This window comes from Lissotriton vulgaris, chromosome 6 (genome assembly GCF_964263255.1).
Source record: "Lissotriton vulgaris chromosome 6, aLisVul1.2, whole genome shotgun sequence".
NCBI lineage: Eukaryota > Metazoa > Chordata > Amphibia > Caudata > Salamandridae > Lissotriton > Lissotriton vulgaris.
Window position 1 is genome coordinate 1,046,183,776 of NC_141694.1, and position 18,777 is coordinate 1,046,202,552.

General features: G+C 51.7%; 1 protein-coding gene across 1 annotated transcript in view; it reads right to left on the reverse strand.

Annotated features, from left to right (window-relative positions):
• Nucleotides 1–18,777, reverse strand: part of PDCD2 (programmed cell death 2) — a 323,560-nt gene that overhangs the window by 260,225 nt on the left and 44,558 nt on the right. The gene's annotated exons all lie outside the window — the stretch shown is intronic.

An 18,777-nucleotide genomic window follows, 5' to 3' on the forward strand; every position in this document is an offset into this window, starting at 1 on the left:
GTAGAGTGGTAGTGTGAGGGCAGTAGAGTGGTAGAGTGAGGGCGGTAGAGTGGTAGAGTGAGGGCGGTAGAGTGGTAGAGTGAGGGCGGTAGAGTGGTAGAGTGAGGGCGGTAGAGTGGTAGAGTGAGGGCGGTAGAGTGAGGGCATGAGGGCAGTAGAGTGAGGGCGGTAGAGTGGTAGAGTGAGGGCGGTAGAGTGAGGGCATGAGGGCAGTAGAGTGAGGGCGGTAGAGTGGTAGTGTGAGGGCAGTAGAGTGGTAGAGTGAGGGCGGTAGAGTGGTAGAGTGAGGGCGGTAGAGTGAGGGCATGAGGGCAGTAGAGTGAGGGAGGCAGAGTGAGGGTGGTAGAGTGAGGGCGGTAGAGTGGTAGAGTGAGGGTGGTAGAGTGAGGGCAGTAGAGTGGTAGAGTGAGGGCGGTAGAGTGAGGGCATGAGGGCAGTAGAGTGAGGGAGGTAGAGTGGTAGAGTGAGGGCGGTAGAGTGAGGGCGGTAGAGTGAGGGCATGAGGGCGGTAGAGTGAGGGCATGAGGGCGGTAGAGTGAGGGCATGAGGGCGGTAGAGTGAGGGCGTGAGGGCGGTAGAGTGGTATATTGAGGGTGGTAGAGTGAGGGTGTGAGGGCGGTAGAGTGGTAGAGTGAGGGCGGTAGAGTGGTAGAGTGAGGGCGGTAGAGTGGTAGAGTGAGGGCCGTTGAGTGAGGGCCGTAGAGTGGTAGAGTGAGGGCGGTAGAGTGGTAGGGTGAGGGCGGTAGAGCGGTACGGTGAGGGCGGTAGAGCGGTAGGGTGAGGGCGGTAGGGTGAGGGCGGTAGAGCGGTAGGGTGAGGGCGGTAGAGCGGTAGGGTGAGGGCGGTAGAGCGGTAGGGTGAGGGTGGTAGAGTGGTAGGGTGAGGGTGGTAGAGTGAGGGCTGTAGAGTAAGCGTGGTAGAGTGGTAGTGTGAGGGCGGTAGAGTGAGGGCCTGAGGGCAGTAGAGTGGTATATTGAGGGCAGTAGAGTGGTATATTGAGGGCGGTAGAGTGAGGGTGTGAGGGCGGTAGAGCGGTAGGGTGAGGGCGGTAGAGCGGTAGGGTGAGGGCAGTAGAGCGGTAGGGTGAGGGTGGTAGAGTGGTAGGGTGAGGGTGGTAGAGTGAGGGCTGTAGAGTAAGGGTGGTAGAGTGGTAGTGTGAGGGCGGTAGAGTGAGGGCCTGAGGGCAGTAGAGTGGTATATTGAGGGCAGTAGAGTGGTATATTGAGGGCGGTAGAGTGAGGGTGTGAGGGCGGTAGAGTGGTAGAGTGAGGGCGGTAGAGTGAGGGCAGTAGAGTGAGGGAGGTAGAGTGAGGGTGGTAGAGTGAGGGCGGTAGAGTGGTAGAGTGAGGGTGGTAGAGTGAGGGCAGTAGAGTGGTAGAGTGAGGGCGGTAGAGTGAGGGCATGAGGGCAGTAGAGTGAGGGAGGTAGAGTGGTAGAGTGAGGGCGGTAGAGTGAGGGCGGTAGAGTGAGGGCATGAGGGCGGTAGAGTGAGGGCATGAGGGCGGTAGAGTGAGGGCGTGAGGGCGGTAGAGTGGTATATTGAGGGTGGTAGAGTGAGGGTGTGAGGGCGGTAGAGTGGTAGAGTGAGGGCGGTAGAGTGGTAGAGTGAGGGCGGTAGAGTGGTAGAGTGAGGGCCGTTGAGTGAGGGCCGTAGAGTGGTAGAGTGAGGGCGGTAGAGTGGTAGGGTGAGGGCGGTAGAGCGGTACGGTGAGGGCGGTAGAGCGGTACGGTGAGGGCGGTAGGGTGAGGGCGGTAGAGCGGTAGGGTGAGGGCGGTAGAGCGGTAGGGTGAGGGTGGTAGAGTGGTAGGGTGAGGGTGGTAGAGTGAGGGCTGTAGAGTAAGCGTGGTAGAGTGGTAGTGTGAGGGCGGTAGAGTGAGGGCCTGAGGGCAGTAGAGTGGTATATTGAGGGCAGTAGAGTGAGGGTGTGAGGGCAGTAGAGTGAGGGTGTGAGGGCGGTAGAGTGGTAGGGTGAGGGCGGTAGAGTGAGGTCGGTAGAGTGGTTGAGTGAGGGTGGTAGAGAGGGCTGTAGAGTGAGGGTGGTAGAGTGGTAGTGTGAGGACGGTAGAGTGAGGGTAGTAGAGTGAGGGCGGTAGAGTGGTAGAGTGAGGGCGGTAGAGTGGTAGTGTGAGGGCAGTAGAGTGGTAGAGTGAGGGCGGTAGAGTGGTAGAGTGAGGGCGGTAGAGTGGTAGAGTGAGGGCGGTAGAGTGGTAGAGTGAGGGCGGTAGAGTGAGGGCATGAGGGCAGTAGAGTGAGGGAGGTAGAGTGAGGGAGGTAGAGTGAGGGTGGTAGAGTGAGGGCGGTAGAGTGAGGGCGGTAGAGTGAGGGTGGTAGAGTGAGGGTGGTAGAGTGAGGGCAGTAGAGTGGTAGAGTGAGGGTGGTAGAGTGAGGGCATGAGGGCAGTAGAGTGAGGGAGGTAGAGTGGTAGAGTGAGGGCGGTAGAGTGAGGGCGGTAGAGTGAGGGCATGAGGGCGGTAGAGTGAGGGCATGAGGGCGGTAGAGTGAGGGCGGTAGAGTGAGGGCGGTAGAGTGGTATATTGAGGGTGGTAGAGTGAGGGTGTGAGGGCGGTAGAGTGAGGGCGGTAGAGTGGTAGAGTGAGGGCGGTAGAGTGGTAGAGTGAGGGCCGTTGAGTGAGGGCCGTAGAGTGGTAGAGTGAGGGCGGTAGGGCGGTAGGGTGAGGGCGGTAGGGTGAGGGCGGTAGAGCGGTAGGGTGAGGGCGGTAGAGCGGTAGGGTGAGGGCGGTAGAGCGGTAGGGTGAGGGCGGTAGAGCGGTAGGGTGAGGGTGGTAGAGTGAGGGCTGTAGAGTAAGCGTGGTAGAGTGGTAGTGTGAGGGCAGTAGAGTGAGGGCCTGAGGGCAGTAGAGTGGTATATTGAGGGCAGTAGAGTGGTATATTGAGGGCGGTAGAGTGAGGTGTGAGGGCGGTAGAGTGAGGGTGTGAGGGCGGTAGAGTCGTAGAGCGAGGACGGTAGAGTGAGGGCGGTAGAGTGAGGGCGGTAGAGTGAGGGCGGTAGAGTGAGGGCGGTAGAGTGAGGGCGGTAGAGTGGTAGAGTGAGGGTGGTAGAGTGAGGGCTGTAGAGTGAGGGCTGTAGAGTGATAGTGTGAGGGCGGTAGAGTGAGGGCCTGAGTGCAGTAGAGTGGTATATTGAGGGCGGTAGAGTGAGGGTGTGAGGGCGGTAGAGTGGTAGAGTGAGGACGGTAGAAAGAGGGTATGAGGGCGGTAGAGTGAGGGCGTGAAGGCGGTAGAGTGAGGGCGGTAGAGTGAGGGCGGTAGAGTGAGGGCGGTAGAGTGAGGGCGGTAGAGTGAGGTCGGTAGAGTGAGGGCATGAGGGCAGTAGAGTGAGGGCAGTAGAGTGAGGGCGGTAGAGTGGTAGGGTGAGGGTGGTAGAGTGAGGGCAGTAGAGTGGTATATTGATGGTGGTAGAGTGAGGGTGTGAGGGCGGTAGAGTGGTAGAGTGAGGGCGGTAGAGTGAGGGCGGTAGAGTGGTAGAGTTAGGGTGGTAGAGTTAGGGCGGTAGAGTGAGGGCCGTAGAGTGGTAGAGTGAGGGCGGTAGAGTGGTAGGGTGAGGGCGGTAGAGTGAGGGCGGTAGAGTGGTAGAGTGAGGGCTGTAGAGTGAGGGCTGTAGAGTGGTAGTGTGAGGGCGGTAGAGTGAGGGCCTGAGGGCGGTAGAGTGAGGGCGGTAGAGTGAGGGCTGTAGAGTGGTAGAGTGAGGGCGGTAGAGTGGTAGGGTGAGGGTGGTAGAGTGAGGGCGTGAGGGCAGTAGAGTGGTATATTGAGGGTGGTAGAGTGAGGGTGTGAGGGTGGTAGAGTGAGGGTGTGAGGGCGGTAGAGTGGTAGAGTGAGGACGGTAGAGTGAGGGTATGAGGGCGGTAGAGTGAGGGCGTGAAGGCGGTAGAGTGAGGGCGGTAGAGTGAGGGCGGTAGAGTGAGGGCGGTAGAGTGAGGGCGGTAGAGTGAGGTCGGTAGATTGAGGGCATGAGGGCAGTAGAGTGAGGGCAGTAGAGTGAGGGCGGTAGAGTGAGGGCGGTAGAGTGGTAGGGTGAGGGTGGTAGAGTGAGGGCAGTAGAGTGGTATATTGATGGTGGTAGAGTGAGGGTGTGAGGGCGGTAGAGTGGTAGAGTGAGGGCGGTAGAGTGAGGGCGGTAGAGTGGTAGAGTTAGGGTGGTAGAGTTAGGGCGGTAGAGTGAGGGCCGTAGAGTGGTAGAGTGAGGGCGGTAGAGTGGTAGGGTGAGGGCGGTAGAGTGAGGGCGGTAGAGTGGTAGAGTGAGGGCGGTAGAGTGAGGGCTGTAGAGTGGTAGTGTGAGGGCGGTAGAGTGAGGGCCTGAGGGCGGTAGAGTGAGGGCGGTAGAGTGAGGGCTGTAGAGTGGTAGAGTGAGGGCGGTAGAGTGGTAGGGTGAGGGTGGTAGAGTGAGGGCGTGAGGGCAGTAGAGTGGTATATTGAGGGTGGTAGAGTGAGGGTGTGAGGGTGGTAGAGTGAGGGTGTGAGGGTGGTAGAGTGAGGGTGTGAGGGCGGTAGAGTGGTAGAGTGAGGGCGGTAGAGTGAGGGCGGTAGAGTGGTAGAGTTAGGGCGGTAGAGTGAGGGCCGTAGATTGGTAGAGTGAGGGCGGTAGAGTGGTAGGGTGAGGGCGGTAGAGTGGTAGGGTGAGGGCGGTAGAGTGGTAGGGTGAGGGCGGTAGAGTGAGGGCTGTAGAGTGAGGGCTGTAGAGTGGTAGTGTGAGGGCGGTAGAGTGAGGGCGGTAGATTGAGGGCTGTAGAGTGGTAGAGTGAGGTCGGTAGAGTGAGGGCGTGAGGGTGGTAGAGTGAGGGCGTGAGGGCAGTAGAGTGAGGGCAGTAGAGTGGCAGAGTGAGGGCGGTAGAGTGAGGGCGGTAGAGTGAGGGCATGAGGGCAGTAGAGTGAGGGCGGTAGAGTGGTAGAGTGAGGGCGGTAGAGTGGTAGGGTGAGGGCGGTAGAGTGAGGGCAGTAGAGTGGTATATTGAGGGCGGTAGAGTGAGGGTGTGAGGGTGGTAGAGTGACGGTGTGAGGGCGGTAGAGTGGTAGAGTGAGGGCGGTAGAGTGGTAGAGGTAGGGCGGTAGAGTGAGGGCCGTAGAGTGGTAGAGTGAGGGCGGTAGAGTGGTAGGGTGAGGGCGGTAGAGTGAGGGCAGTAGAGTGGTATATTGAGGGCGGTAGAGTGAGGGTGTGAGGGTGGTAGAGTGACGGTGTGAGGGCGGTAGAGTGGTAGAGTGAGGGCGGTAGAGTGGTAGAGTGAGGGCGGTAGAGTGGTAGGGTGAGGGCGGTAGAGTGGTAGGGTGAGGGCGGTAGAGTGGTAGGGTGAGGGCGGTAGAGTGAGGGCGGTAGAGTGAGGGCGGTAGAGTGTTAGAGTGAGGTCGGTAGAGTGAGGGTGGTAGAGTGAGGGTGGTAGAGTGAGGGCTGTAGAGTGAGGGTGGTAGAGTGAGGGTGTGAGGTCGGTAGAGTGAGGGCCTGAGGGCAGTAGAGTGAGGGCCTGAGGGCAGTAGAGTGGTATATTGAGGGCGGTAGAGTGAGGGTGTAAGGGCGGTAGAGTGAGGGCGGTAGAGTGAGGGCATGAGGGCGGTAGAGTGAGGGCGGTAGAGTGGTAGAGTGAGGTCGGTAGAGTGGTAGAGTGAGGGTGGTAGAGTGAGGGCAGTAGAGTGAGGGTGGTAGAGTGAGGGCATGAGGGCAGTAGAGTGAGGGCGGTAGAGTGGTAGAGTGAGGGCGGTAGAGTGGTAGGGTGAGGGTGGTAGAGTGAGGGCAGTAGAGTGGTATATTGAGGGTGGTAGAGTGAGGGTGTGAGGGCGGTAGAGTGGTAGAGTGAGGGCGGTAGAGTGGTAGGGTGAGGGCGGTAGAGTGGTAGGGTGAGGGCGGTAGAGTGGTAGGGTGAGGGCGGTAGAGTGGTAGGGTGAGGGCGGTAGGGTGAGGGCGGTAGAGTGGTAGAGTGAGGGTGGTATATTGAGGGCAGTAGAGTGAGGGTGTGAGGGCGGTAGAGTGGGAGAGTGAGGACGGTAGAGTGAGGGCATGAGGGCAGTAAAGTGGTAGAAGTTATACAGCACTGACAAAATAACATGCACTATATATAGATATTATACATATACAGATATATATTTATTTACAAATACAATCATTTATATTCATAACTGAAACTAGCTCATCTTATGTACAGTATAATGTTAATATTGTACAGCATTTCTTCTCTAAATGTCTTATTTTCTCTAATAACCAGCTGGCTGTGTGTCACCCTATAACCATGCTATAAAGGAAGTGGGAAACTAAAGTCAGTCTGAAGTGTATTCTAAACAAACCTTAGCAAAGTCAAAAGGTCTAACAGGCTTTTGGCTTTTCCAGTGTTTTTGTTTTTATGGTTTTTGCAAAACTTTACTGCTGGATAACCTTCCTGTCCGTCATGAATCTTAAACATTAAACAATGGTCAAAAGCAAAGTATTTTTGGAGCTTGGCACACAAGGGAACTACTTTCTATGCAGATGTGCTGATTACGAAAAGGTGAAATGAAGTTGTTCACAATGAAGTTAGCCAGTAACATAAGTGGACAGACCGAAGCCCCATGCTTTACACAGTATAATGTACAGGGTAGGAGGTATGAGACAATAACGAACCAATTGAAGAGTGCATGCTGAAATGCGTATAAGTAAGCACATTAAAATATCAGTGCAATCAAAAGATTTTGACTTACGCCAGACCTAAAAACTACCTATCACACGCTGCCATTCCACTGCATCGCACAATGACTGTACGTACTCACAGTTTGCATTAACACAGATCACCTTTGGCCTTCTTATGACATTTACGCCAGCTTATGCATTTCTGCTATGACGTCACCCTCACTTGCTGCTCATTCCTTGTATGGAAACAAAAACTACGTACTGTATTACTACCTGCTAAAAAGGCAGTCCTTTACGTGAAGGGTACGAATAGCTGTACAAATGGAAAGATGGCAACCCTGCGCCGAATGTGAGCTTAACTTCCATGCGAAATTGTTTGTGAATCGGGGAACAACGTCTCGAAAGATTTCAGCTATTTTATACGTGACAGGAATGCAATTAAGGGCGTGCGATGAGTGCAGCACTCCAGTGCTCCGAAGCTCAGGTTTTATGTTTCAAGGCGCCCAGTTATGCTTTTTGTTTCTGCTCAAGTTTAAAAGCAGCAAAGACGTCCGGTTACTTGGCATGCAAAAAGCTTCAATCAGCCTCTTATTCTAAGGCGAGGCGACGGGTGGGATGCATGAATAAAACATGAATAAAAGTGAACGGTAACCATACGAAAGGTGACAACGGACAAAGGTGCCATACCTATGCCTTCGCTGCACCAGGATGCGAGTCACAAAAGAGGGTGGTGATGGACGGAGCATCTGAATCAAACACTCACATCCAGTCAAAAGATCTGGGTTTAATCCATCACCGTTCTTTAGCCAACTCTGCCACCCCAGTTCAGACATGGCTATATGCAAATCAGTCTGACCCTGTGCCTCATGGGATCAGTCCAGCCCGAACTGCCAAGCCAGGACTTCCCTGGACCGGAAACAAGCTCCCGAGGACCGGTTTCTGGCATTCCAGCCGTCTTCAGCCCGGCTTGCTTGAATCCAGTAGCAAAGTGAGCAAGGGACTCACGTCTGAGCATACCCTGCCACACTTATGGCGGCCAAAAGCGGTACAAAATAGGGTGGTGATGGACGGAGCATCTGAATCAAACACTCACACCCAGTCAAAAGATCTGGGTTTAATCCATCACCGTTCTTTAGCCAACTCTGCCACCCCAGTTCAGACATGGCTATATGCAAATCAGTCTGACCCTGTGCCTCATGGGAACAGTCCAGCCCGAACTGCCAAGCCAGGACTTCCCTGGACCGGAAACAAGCTCCCGAGGACCGGTTTCTGGCATTCCAGCCGTCTTCAGCCCGGCTTGCTTGAATCCAGTAGCAAAGTGAGCAAGGGACTCACGTCTGAGCATACCCTGCCACACTTATGGCGGCCAAAAGCGGTACAAAATAGGGTGGTGATGGACGGAGCATCTGAATCAAACACTCACACCCAGTCAAAAGATCTGGGTTTAATCCATCACTGTTCTTTAGCCCACTCTGCCACCCCAGTTCAGACATGGCTATATGTAAATCAGTCTGACCCTGTGCCACATGGGAACAGTCCAGCCCGAACTGCCAAGCCATGTCTTCCCTGGACCGAAAACAAGCTTCCGAGGACCGGTTTCTGGCATTCCAGCCGTCTTCAGCCCGGCTTGCTTGAATCCAGTGGCAAAGTGAGCAAGGGACTCACGTCTGAGCATACCCTGCCACACTTATGGCGGCCAAAAGCGGTACAAAAGAGGGTGGTGATGGACGGAGCATCTGAATCAAACACTCACACGAGTCACAGCCAAAAGTGAAGTAAATAATTGCAAGGGAGGAAGGGTGACAAGACGCATGGGGAGCAGCAGCCTTTGATGTGCCGGCCGGCCGTGCAGTGAATAATTAGGGGAGGAGAAATGCCAGCCTGATGCAGAGCGCACGCTGGGGGAAGCTTGAGATGCCTGTGGGAGGGAGGCTGGTGGCTTTGATGTGCACGCACTTTTTGCCAATGCGCTTACGCATTGAGCCCGCTTTTCTCGGGCACAGCGTCAAATCGCCCGTTCGTTAAGCTCTCGTTAAGCCCCAATATAGGCTCGCCAGCAATGCGCAAGCGCATTAGCAGGCGAGCCCTAAAAACAATACACCTGGGGATGAGGGGTATAAAATTACCAAGACGCACTTGTGAAGCCGACACTCTTCCTTTCAGTTTATGACATTCACCTTTTCACTCCTAGGTGTTGATCCTATGTGGCTGCAGAGCGGGGAAAAACTGTGAGAGTTTTGGTATTGTTTGTTTAAAAAAAATCAACATCATAAAAAAGGACAGTGCCCCGCAGGAGCTTTTGGAAAAGCAGTTTTGAGGTCTGTTTGAGAGATGGTTCATTTGTCTCATCCTCCTCCAATTAGACAGCAATTTTAAAATGTCATCTGAAGTCCCCCAATTAGATAAGTCGCTTTAGAGGACGAGGCGAAATTACACCTTTGCTGAAGATACCAGTGCCTGTGTGATGGACGCAGGGAGGGTGACAGCCATACGCCTGTGTGTCTTTTTAAACACGGTCATGCCAGGAGAATGTGGTGAAAGGATTTCCATTTCTAGCACGTGGCCACAGCGAAAAATATCGAAAAGATTGCGTGACACAACTGCTAAGTTTCTTTCACTGTGAGCTTCATAGAATATTAACAGGACTCAGTCTGGATTCTTTTTACAGGGCCACTCTGCTGCAGCTGCAAAATCACTGCAAGGCCCAGGAAGGGGGCTCGGTCCAGAAAAGGTGCTGGGAACCAAAAGGAAGTGGGGGGGAACAAAACAAATGCTCCAGCATAAGCCCCACAATTCCTCTATTTGAATGTCAGCAGACAGCATCCATCCGTGGGAGTTCTTCTTTGGGTGTGTAGCCCATCAGTTGTTTGTTTGCTTTGTGAAGAAGTGGGATATGTGTTATCCTTCCCCCATATATTTCCCAGGAGCACCATATTGCCATTTCTGTTACCCTATGACGTCATAGAACGTGGTGTGCTGGAGGTTCTGTGCTGTGTGCCCAAAGCAGTTATACCAGGGCTGAGCTATTTAAACACCTCCTCCTGGTGGCGTCTCTGCCTATTTTTACTTGAAGTACTACTTGTACCAGCTATACAAATAAAGCCTCCGCATAACCTACAAGAGAATGTGTTTCTGCATTCCCCAGACCAGACTCTATGCATCATTACAGAAGAGAGCTGATAGGATGCAATGGGAAGTGTACTCCGCAATTTGGCTCTGTGAGGTGATGTAAATGCAACAGGTAATAGTAGAGGCCCTTGGCTGCCTTCTGCGTCCTGTGTCAATTGGTGAGAAATAGATAAAAAAAACTTTACTTTTAAACTGAGGTGTATTTACAAAGGGGACATGTGCCTTCGGATTTTATGTACATCGACTTACATCACCATGAACTTCTTTTGAATCCATTTGGTTTGCTAGGCTACCTCGAGCATTACTCATGCCAACTTAGATTGGGGAAGATGCCTTAGTCACACTGCGCTCCTCCCCACCCCACAATGGTGAGTGTGAATTTAGGATAATCATGATATCCTTGATTCACTTATTTATAAAGTCTGTGTGGTTTTTGAGCAAAGTAGCTGTCAAACTGAAATTGATTATAAACATTCTAAATGCTGGTATTAAGCGCCATAAAGAACTGATCGCAATAACCAGATAGTATAACATTTTTCTCATCGAGGGATCCCCTGCCTCACTGCATACTTAGTATAGTGGTATGGTTACTAAGTTGGTGACAGTTGAACCACTATACCTAATGAAAGTTTACTCTTGACCAAATTGCATCATATTTGATTAATTATTACAGATTTCTCCTGTGGCTGTTAATATATTTGCCTCACTTGGCAGTTCCTATGAATGGGATAAGTGCTGATAATAATCAAGGTATAACAACTGCACAGGACACCTTAAATGCTTGAAACTTGGGCCTTCAGTCCTCTTTCTAGGCAATGTTGACTTGAGGGTAGGGAGTTAGTAAGAAGGAGCTGAGTTTTAATACCCATGTCTCCAAATTGCATAATCTTTGCTAATTCACTATCGCCAGTCTTCCCAACGCCAAATATTGCGACCTCAGATCCTGTATAAGGCAACAATGAGGGAAATTGCGGATAGTAAGGACTATAAACAAATCCCTGCATAGGAGTCGCAATATGATGAACAAATCCTGCTGTTGAACACCCCTACAGCTGTTTGCTATCCCCAGCCCCATATGTGATGTAATGAGCCTTGTGTTGACCTTGATTCCCTTTATAGCCCTCGAATACTAGACAGCGCAAGTGCTGTCTGTTGCTAAAAATATTGTGAGTCTCCTATGAACTTACAGGGGCTTGGAACCCACCCATTACTTATACTGGTTGGCTTTCCGGTCACTGCCATTTGTATGCTTCTTATTTCTGTCCCAGCTTGTCAATTTTGTGTTTGTCCCACCCATGGAGCATAGCCTCTTTACGATCTCTCGGATTGGCTGGCTTCTATGCTTCCACCACGTAGTTTAACTACTTTTTTCTTTTGGATTAAGCACTGTATGGGACTGCATGTGTTTTCCAGCTGTCTCCGTCATCTACTACTCTCCCCCTGCATTTTGTGCTGATCTCAGTTTCACACGCGTTTCTCCATCACCCCATCCATTTCGCTCGCCCTCGTTTACCCCATGTTGCTTTCTCACCTATGCTTCTCTCCCCTCCTACTCCACGTTGCTCTCTCACCCTTTGCTACTTCTCTCCATACCTGCCCTCCATGTTGCTTCCCCCACCTGTGATCTCCTTCTCTTACCCATTGCTTCTTCTCCCCACCTGCTCTGAGATGCTTTCCTCACCCTTCTTTTGCGCCCGGTGCTCCTCCACTCTACCCCGCCCTCAGTATTGCTTACTACCATCGGTGCCCTCCTTATCTGTTGCCCATTGCCACTCTGCTCTGCCCCCACACTCCTTGTTGTTTCCCCCCACCCTGGTATAGTTTACATTTTAAAAAATGGTGAGCGCCCCCGGAAGGGCGGGTAGGGGTCAGAGCACGGTGGGAGTGGGAGGTGGGGTCCACGGAGGACATAGACTGGGAAGTGGCGTTGATGCACCCCAGAGAAGTTGCCATAAAGGCAAAGCTTTGGCTCATCCAATTTAAAATACTACACTAAATATATTATGACAGGGACAGGCTGCATAAAATGGAACGGTCAGAATCACCACTCTGCCTGACTTGCACCACGGCTAAAAGCGATTTGTTCCACACAGTCTGGGAGTGTCCTGAGCTTCAGACATACTGGGCGCAGGTAATCGAGTTACTAGGAACACTGCTGGGGGTGGCGTTGCCAATGGAGCCAAGGTTTGCGATACTGTGGATATAGAGTGAGGTGGATGTCACCAGAACACAGTTAATTTTCTCCTCCTTGAGCTGGTAGTAGCCAAGAGAGATATAGCCAGAAGATGGGGGTTGGCCGACAAGTCGACCATTCAGGAGTGGATGAGGGGAATCGACATATACATGACGGCCGAGCAAACCACGTACCGTAGCAGAGGGTGTCCGAAAAAAATTCACAAGATCTGGGACCTGTGTAGACGACACTTTGTGCTGGACATAGGTGATGACACGCAACAGTCCATAACGCACACAACACGGGACTCCTGTAAAGGGGCCCAGGGAGAACCGCCCTAGCAAAAATCCTGGTCAACCATCCACTAATGTTTCCTGGTCCAGAACGAAACCACATAACTACAACGCAAGGGCACTGGTGGGGTATACAAGTCCACACAAATCAAAGGAGGAGGGGGGGGGGGGGGGGGGAGGAGAAGTGGCTTTGTTGATGACGACCATGTTTGTAACTGTATGCGATCGACATTTGCAGATGCACTATGTAAGAACTGTATTGTGCTAATTGTTCACTTGGAAAAAAATAAATCCCGCCCCGCCATTAAAGAAAAGGTGAGCGTGGCTACATGTGCTGGCAACACATGCATCGTAGCGTCTTGTTTGTACTTCATGTTAAATAGCCATGTTGAGCAGCAATATGAATGCTGAACAGCATGGCTAAAAACAATTGTCCCACAGGCAAGACCGATTGGCTTTGCCAATGTTTGTTAAAAAGCTGCCATTCTGAATAGCATTTGAGGTTTTATTATGCAAGTTGGGTCTTGCCCTTTTTGCAGTCACCCCCAGATGTGTGCCTTCTTTTGCTGAACCACTTTTTGTTTGGCATTAAGACACTGCACACTTTTCTCTGCTGACCAGTAGTTAAGTGCTTGTGGTCTCTCCCTAAACCATGGTACCACTGGCATCTACCTAAATGCCTCATTTAACTTACTTGTTAGTCCCTAGTAAATGGCACAACATTTACCCACGGCCTCAAAATAAAGTACTACTAGTGGGCTGCAGGGCTCATTGTGTCACCCAATAAAGTAGCCTTTTAAAATATGTCTCAGGTCTGCCACTGCAGCCTGTTGTGCAGTGTTAGATATTTCGACCTGGCAAAATAAACCTTTTGCCAGGCCTAACCTTTCCTTTTTAATGCTTACAAGTCACCCCTAAGGTAGGCCCTAAAGAACGTAGGGGAGGGTGCACTGTATTTCAAAAGGAAGACATGTGGTTTAAGTTATATATTACCTAGCAGAGAAAAACACCTAAAGTAGTTTTTCAGTGTTGTAGGGCTTATCTCTTCCATTGACTAACATTGGGTTACCTTATTACATTTTATAAGTACTAACAATAGATTCGGAGCGATACCAAAGGGGATGATGGACGGAGCGTTTAAGCAAATCAAACACTCACCCCCAGTCAACTGATCTGGGTTTAATCCATCTTCATTCTTTAGCTCACTCCACCACCCCAGTTGACTGGGGGTGAGTTTTTGATTTGCTCAAGCGCTCCGTCCATCATCCCCTTTGGTATCGCTTTGTTTGCCCTTAGTTGGCAGGGTATGCTCAGACATGGGTCCCTTGCTCACTTTGCCACTGGATTCAAGCAAGCCGGGCTGAAGACAGCTGGAATGCCAGAAACCGGTCCTCAGAAGCTTGTTTCCGGTCCAGGGAAGACATGGCTTGGCAGTTTGGGCTTGACTGTTCCCATGAGGCACAGGGTCAGACTGATTTGCATATGGCCATGTCTGAACTGGGGTGGTGAAGTGAGCTAAAGAGCGACTCTGGATTAAACCCAGATCAGTTAACTGGGGTGAGTGTTTGATTTGCCCAAGCGCTCCGTCCATCATCCCCTTTGGTAACAACATTAGATTCGGAGAGACAGATCTGCAGTTCACACTCAAATGAAATGTAATTTAAAATGCTCTTTCATGGTGAAATCTGATTTTAAGTTACAATTCTGAAACGGTCCCTTTTGGAAAGTTTGTCTCAACCAACTGTGCCTTCTGCCAGTGTTCTGGTTCACATGATTGTGAATGTCTCTGCTGTTTGGGGTTGTGTACTGCTTCGAGACAGTGAGATATAAGTGGCTTAGTTGTGGACAGGATGAACTGAGGAGGGGCAGTATCCAACTTCACTTACCCAACCTCACTAACACTTTAAGTGTTTGGTCTACAACACACACACAAAAAAGGTAAAATACACCAGGCCTGGCCTGCCTTTTGTCACCCTATCTTGGAGCCTTGACAAGGGAAAGAACTTTCCACAATGTGTGGAAGATTCAAAATAAGGACTGTCCTGCTGCTAGAAGACTGCCCTGCTGCTTATATGACTGTCTTGCTGGCTGAAGAAGGAAGAATGAACCTGCTTGCCTTGATCCCAGGCTAACCAGAGTTACTCAAAGGGTCAGTTGTCTGACATGTGTGAGCTACAGGGACACAGCATGCTCCAGAGGCCTCTCTGCAACTGCCTGGCTGCACATGAACCTGCCTGAGCACTACTGCTAGACTTTAATGGCAAAAGTCCTGATCCCATAGAGGTGCCCCCTTGGTCCAGGACCTTCGACTGGCATCCGTGGAAACTCCTTCAAAGAAAACTGTGAAAATCCTTATGTTTGGTTTCCTAGCGAACTGGCGACGAACACCAGCATGAATATCTGGCGAGACCTGCTCTTTGTGCAGAAATCAACCTGTATTTGATCAACGCTCCATTACAGTCATCCTAAACTTGTGAATTTTCCACGGTTTAGCACAAACAGATGACTGGGAATAGTGCTCTGTAGTGTTAGATGCTATATTCACTAAACACTTTAAAACTGAATGTCTCCAGTTCTACCAATTAGATTTTTGTCATTTGGTATCATTTCATTTATTAAAATGTGCTCTAATTTTCTAAATTAGTTTGGGTTTTTTCGTGTGTTGTGTTTTAACTGTGGTACTGTTTGCGTCCTGCACAAATAATTGACAAATTGCCTCTAATTTAAGTATGACTGCTTAGGGGTTCTTGGGCGGGGATTTCAATGGATGGCAGACTGAGGGATGGATAGAACCTCCAAGGCAGGGCACGGGCCAAGGGCCGTCCCGAACCTTTGCAAGATTTATCAAGGTCATTGGCTTGGTGGATGATGGTACGTAAGCAGCACCCAGGGGACCGTGGCTATACTTTTTATTACAGGGCCACAAGGTCTTGTCCCAGCTCCACTACTTTCTCCTACCTTTCTTGGAATCCCACAGGGTTCAAGATGGTCACATTCACACACGTTGTCTCTCAGATCACTCCCTTCTGGAACTACGGCTGCAACTCGGCCTAGGGCACTGGCGGTGGGGCTGGTGTGGTGGCTGGAGGATACCGAAACCACGACCTACATTGACACAGCAATAAAAGGGTACTTAGACAAACAATGGAACAGTCGAGTCCTTGGAGACCCTCTGGGAAGCATTAAAGACCACTGTCAGAGGGAACATTAATAGCTATGTTTTGGGAAGGTGCAAGATGCGCAGAGAGGAAGTGACTAACTTAGAACTTGCATCCTATATTTGGAGGCAGCTCATGCTGCATTTGGCCACCCACCGTACTGAGAGGACACCCTACATCGACAAAATGTACTCCATCATTTGCTTATGGATAAGGCTCAAACTGCTTGGCTTGCCACACAAAGCTGCATCCATCATTGGGGCAACAAGATGAGCAAGACTATGCGGTGACCCTATACTACACATCGAACATCCATTTATTACATAAATAATTGGGAGGAGGATGGGAGGGGTCAGGCATGCAGCCAATGCATAGTGCTTAGCCACCTATTCCACAGCATTGTATGCTCCACCACCTGGCGGCACTTTAAGACCTTCAGACTTTGTGAAGGACTTACTCACACACACCCCCTGAAACACCTACAACGGGATTCATTGAAGCTCCACTCGGGTAAATCTCCGGGTCCCAGTGGAGTTCTTCAAATCGTATAGAGGACCGATTGTGGACCCTCTCTGGAATATGTTCAAAAGGGTACAGGAAGTGGGCAAGCACTCCCCTGATCTCCGAAGGTCGGAAATAGTAGTCATACACAATCAGGGACACCCGCCTCAAGACTGCTACTCATATCGCCCATTTCCCTCCTGAACACAGAGGTTAAGATATGGGCTAAGGCCCTGGCCAATAAACTGCGCTCTGTGACTACCACCCTAGGTCATGCTCATCAATCTGGCTTCATTCCTCGGAGAGCCACACAGCACAATATCCGGCATCTGCATAACGCGCGGATGTTAGCAAACATATTACCAGGAGCTCCGTTTAGTGGATCTTCACAAGGCATTTGACTCTGTCCGATGAGACCATATGTTGTGCCTGCTTCATAAACTGAATTTCGGACGTAAATTTCTTTGCTGGGCACAATTATTATACACCGACCTCCACGAAAGAGCGAGTTGTGGAGGTTCGCTGTCTGCCCATTTGCAGCTAAACCTGGGGACGAGACAGAGATGCCCTCTGTCGCCATTAATATTTGCGAATGAACTGCCAAGTCAGGTCTTCAGTCCTTTCACCATTTGAGGACGTTAATGTGCATGCAATTCCCATTTCCGACATTCATGGACATCTTTTTGACTCATTGGGTCAAACGGCAGCAGGCTCACTCACCGGACAGCACGCCAGCACGCAGCTCCTGCCCCTGGGTTGGGAACGCTGTAGGTCTCGCCGCCATCATCCATCCAGGAGCGGCTGGAGACTACAGCTCCCAGCGGGCTTTGCGTGTACTTCCTGTGTCCCGCTGTCTTCGCGCCCGGAGGCGCTACAAAGCCCAGCCTGTCCCTCGGTGGAGCGGGGGTCAAACGGCAGCAGGCTCACTCACCTGACAGCACGCAGCTCCTGCCCCTGGGTTGGGAACGCTGTAGGTCTCGCCGCCATCATCCATCCAGGAGCGGCTGGAGACTACAGCTCCCAGCGGGCTTTGCGTGTACTTCCTGTGTCCCGCTGTCTTCGCGCCCGGAGGCGCTACAAAGCCCAGCCTGTCCCTCGGTGGAGCGGGGGTCAAACGGCAGCAGGCTCACTCACCGGACAGCACGCCAGCACGCAGCTCCTGCCCCTGGGTTGGGAACGCTGTAGGTCTCGCCGCCATCATCCATCCAGGAGCGGCTGGAGACTACAGCTCCCAGCGGGCTTTGCGTGTACTTCCTGTGTCCCGCTGTCTTAGCGCCCGGAGGCGCTACAAAGCCCAGCCTGTCCCTCGGTGGAGCGGGGGTCAAACGGCAGCAGGCTCACTCATCGGACAGCACGCCAGCACGCAGCTCCTGCCCCTGGGTTGTGAACGCTGTAGGTCTCGCCGCCATCATCCATCCAGGAGCGGCTGGAGACTACAGCTCCCAGCGGGCTTTGCGTGTACTTCCTGTGTCCCGCTGTCTTCGCGCCCGGAGGCGCTACAAAGCCCAGCCTGTCCCTCGGTGGAGCGGGGGTCAAACGGCAGCAGGCTCACTCACCGGACAGCACGCCAGCCCGCAGCTCCTGCCCCTGGGTTGGGAACGCTGTAGGTCTCGCCGCCATCATCCATCCAGGAGCGGCTGGAGACTACAGCTCCCAGCGGGCTTTGCGTGTACTTCCTGTGTCCCGCTGTCTTCGCGCCCGGAGGCGCTGCAAAGCCCAGCCGGTCCCTCCGCGTCGCGGGACGCGCGCGGGCGTCGCCGGGCGGAGCCCGGGCAGAGGGCGGGCCGTCTAAGGCCGTCCAAGGACGACCAGGGACGGGACGGGCCACATCTCTAACATCATGGGTAAGCGCAAATTAGCTACTCCGGTGCTGGGAGAAGCCAAGGCCAAGGTTCCTAAGTACACGACCAGTATTATCACATACTTGACGTCAAAAGTTGACGAATTATCCACCCAGATAGCGGTTTCTGAACGTGCACTGGGCCTGGAAACTACATCAGCAGGCACTAGCACTATAAACACCTCGCCTATTAGCTGTGCACCACTGGAGCCAAGGATTATTATTGAATCATGCTGCCCAAACGTGGCGCAGACTCCCACAGTTTTGCCTTCTCCAGAACTTCCTGTTACTGTTGTACCTATTACATCTATGGACATGGGTGTCAAAGAAAACTCGGCCAACATTCAGTCCAGGGATCAGCGCGCTATTCATATCACTGAGGAGGGTCTCTCGTCTTTACTGGAAAAACTTTTTTCTGATAGACTTGAATCCGCCTTAATTCAGATTGCAACAGATATAACTGAGACACTGAAGGATTGTGTTAATGACCTGTTGAAAAAATGTGAACGCATTAATGAGTTTCTAAATAGCCAGACCCCTGCACTGCCATCACATAATCTGACATGTTCTCATGTCCCACAGGTTTCTGTACCGATAGAAATTGACCCGCCGAATAACCCTGTTATAAACCCGCCTGCAGAAAACTCCACGTCTAACAAAGGGAATGTTGTAAATGGTAGATACATGCTCCTGCCGCAAACAGCGCCTAATCCTGTTTTGTTAGAAAAGCCACGAAGTCTTCTGGGAGAACGGATGGGCAGGGTACCTCCAGTGCACCTACCCCCCCGATGCAACTCCCTTTGTAGCAGTATTGGTAAATGTGCCTAAACTAGACGCGGGGGAGGTAGAACATCATGAAACGCTGTTTAATCACACGGTTAAATGGTGTAATGCGAATTGCACGGGTGAAAGTAACATTGCACCTAATATAATGATGTGTAGAAGGGTTAATTGGGTGGGAAAAACTAAGAAATGTGTGGCTGGAGACTGTGTTATAGTCAATTTTAAATCTCGTGATGTCACTAGTCGCCTTTTCTGGGATGCTTCCCCCTTGGATCCATTAGGTAAGGGG